We start from the raw sequence: 3,075 nt of genomic DNA, 5'->3' as shown, positions 1-3,075 counted from the left end.
ACACGTCTTTTGTGAGTCTTCCAGTCTTCTACCTTCTTATGTAGTTGCAGACATTCATTTCCACGTTTCGCTGGAGTTCTTAAGACATGTAAAATAGTCGAGCATTTTTACACCCAAGTCCTCTCTGTCACGGTGCCTTGTTTTTTGATGAACCAAAAAGCAAACAATCATTCCACACGCACAAGGCATTAAGCTGTCGACAGACTCAGCCACGGTCTCTGTTCTCACGACTGGAATAAAAACAGGCAAACATGGCTGTAAAACACCCAGTTTAATTAAGTGGCATTAGCTAGCTTTCTTGCTGCCAGAAGAACAGGACTCTGGCTCACACGGTAAGCAATCCACCTACAATGCACCTGGGTTCCATCCCTGGGTCGGGAAGATCCCCTGGAGAAGGGCACGGCAACCCACTCCAGGATTCTTGCCGGGAGAGTCCCCATGGACAGAGGGGCCTGGTGGGCTCCAGTTCATAGGGTCGCAGAGAGTTGGACAAGACAGCAATTAAGCACACAGAAGTTCAGAGAGAAGGTTTACTGGTTCAGTTTACTCTGACCAAACAGAACAAAATAAAAGCAATAAAATTAGCCCTACCAGAGGCCCGTGGCTCTGGAACTGCACTTTAACCTGTCCTTTAAAATGGATTTTCACCTTCAGTAGCCAATGAGAGCAGGCGAGAGCAAATACAGCGCTGTCTCTCTGCACGCCTATTCGTAAGCTACTCTATAGCTAAAGAGCAGAAACCAAGAGTCTCTCCCATCAAGGAAAACTCAAGGCTTAATCCAACACGTCACCTACTCTAGGGCAATTTTTAAAAGTCATTCATGCAGCAGGGTAACCAACAGCTGGGCCATCTCGGTGTTGTCTCCCACCTACCACCATTCCTGACAGTTAAACCCAGCCTCCTCCACTTGACTATGAACTCTGCCAACCCATGACTCAGAAGCTAAGTGACCTAACTGGGTACTTCCCCCATTTCTGGTATCTATGGGGAAGTACCAACTACTCGCAAAGACACCCTCCCATCAATTACTAGAGAGTGGGGAAAGTGAAATTAATTAAGCCACATACAAATTCTCCCACAACTGGTTTTTCACTTATGAACCATTTATGCAGAATGTATATGCTATGAAGCCAGAAATGACTTATTTCAGCAGACGTGACTTTCTCAAACTGTGGGTGCAACACTCTAATGGAAATAACTCAGGATTTAAAACTCAGATGCAAAGACAGAATGATCTAATTTTTCACTCCCTACACTAACATTTTCAAGTCCATGTCATTTCAAAATAAGGGACAAAACCACTTTTTAATCAGAATACACAAACTTTCCTCTAAAGGTTCTTAAAATACACCTGCTTGTTTTAACAAGTTGGATCTAAAGTTGATGTATTACAGTTCAGAATAACCATGGTGTTCAACTTCGAGAATACTGCTCCGAAAGACAGGGTAAAAGTGAATACACATTTGAAAAATTCACACAGCGAAAGGAGTACAAAAAAGACACACACTCTCAGTTTCTCGTGATTTTCTTTCTTAAAAACTAGTTTTTATTTCTATTCCTTCAAACCCAAAGTCAGGTCGACCAAAACAACGAAGGGCAAGACCACATCGCTGCAACATAGACAACTATTTAGGAAGGTTTAACTTGCCTAGAACTCGCGCCAGAAGAAAAAAAAAAGAGGAGGGGGGACCTCTGCTGCAGGTATAAAGGAGAACTGGGCGGGAAAATTTGTGGCATTTTCAACAAGGAGACAAATGCAAAGCCGTGAGGAGGAGCGTCTACACGGGTGACAAAGAGGTGAAGACGGTGGTGGAGGGGAAACGACTACTGGCTGGAGAGCGAAGAAAGGGAAGCTGAGCAGGAAATGCTCGGAAGCCACAACAAGCCAAGCTACCTGGACCCTGCAGCCAGTTCTAAGATCTACGGGGAAGCAGGCACCCAACGGCTAAGTCGCAGGTTTCCGCGGGTCACGAAAGGATAACGGACATCTTCCCAACGGCGGGCCCGGGGACGCGTCGCGCCGCTTCCGCCCGCCCGAGCCGCCCGGGACCCGGCGGGGCGCGCGGCTGCGGAGCTCGCGGTGAGATGCGGGACCGCGGCCGCCGTTCCCCTTCGTCGCCCGCCTTTGTTCGCCTGGCCCTGCTCCCCCCTCATTCGGCCGCCGTCGCCCGCCCGGAGCCGGGTGCCAAGAACAAACGCCGCCTGACGCGAAAAACGAGGCACATGAGCTTCTCGTCAAACCAGACTTTATTGGGGGCCGCCGGGGCCGCCCCGAGCGCGCCTCCAGCTCCCCCCCGCGCGGCCCGCCGGCCGGGACGCCCCGCTCGGCTCGGCCAGCTCTGCCCCGCAGGCCCCCTCCCCCGCGGCGCCGGGGGGGCCGCGCGGACGGCTCACCGGCTCCCGAGGCGGCGGCGGCGGCTGCAGCGTCGACGCCCTGCTCCAGAGGGCGGCCCGGAGCCCCCCGGGGCGACGGGCTTCGCTGCCGTTGCACCGCGGAGGGCGGGAGCCGCGCGACTAGCGGCGAAGGCGGCGGCGGCGCGCTGACGTCACGCGCAGCGGCCCGCCAGCGCGCGCGCGTTGGGGGAGGGGAGGGGGGAGCCGTCCAGGCGGCCCCCAATCCGGGAGGAACTCGGGCTGAGTGGGCGGGGCCGCCGCGGCGCACGGGCCGCTCGATTGGCCCAGGAGGAGGAGCGAGCAGGCAAGCAGGCGAGTAGGGACGAGGCGGCGGGGCGGGCCGAGGCAGCACGGAAGTCTCGCGAGGCCGAGGCTGAGCGGAGTGTGGCGGCGGCGGCGGCGGCGAGATCTGGGCTCGGGGTGAGGAGTTGGTATTTGTGTGGAAGGAGGCGGAGGCGCAGGAGGAAAAGGGGGAAGCGGAGAGCGCCGGCCCCGGAGGGCGGGAGGAGGCGCGGCCAGAGCGGGAGGCCGAGGCGCGGCGCGGCGGGGCGCCGGGGCGAGCAGCGGCCGAGCGAGCGCGGGGCGCACCGAGGCGAGGAGGCGGGGAAGCCCGCCGCCGCCGCCGCCGCGCCCGCCCCTTCCCCCCGCCGCCCGCCCCCTCTCCCCCCCGCCCGCCCGCC

The sequence above is a fragment of the Odocoileus virginianus genome, chromosome 16 (assembly GCF_023699985.2).
Source record: "Odocoileus virginianus isolate 20LAN1187 ecotype Illinois chromosome 16, Ovbor_1.2, whole genome shotgun sequence".
NCBI classification, from domain to species: Eukaryota; Metazoa; Chordata; class Mammalia; order Artiodactyla; family Cervidae; genus Odocoileus; species Odocoileus virginianus.
Note: the sequence above shows the minus strand (reverse complement) of the source record.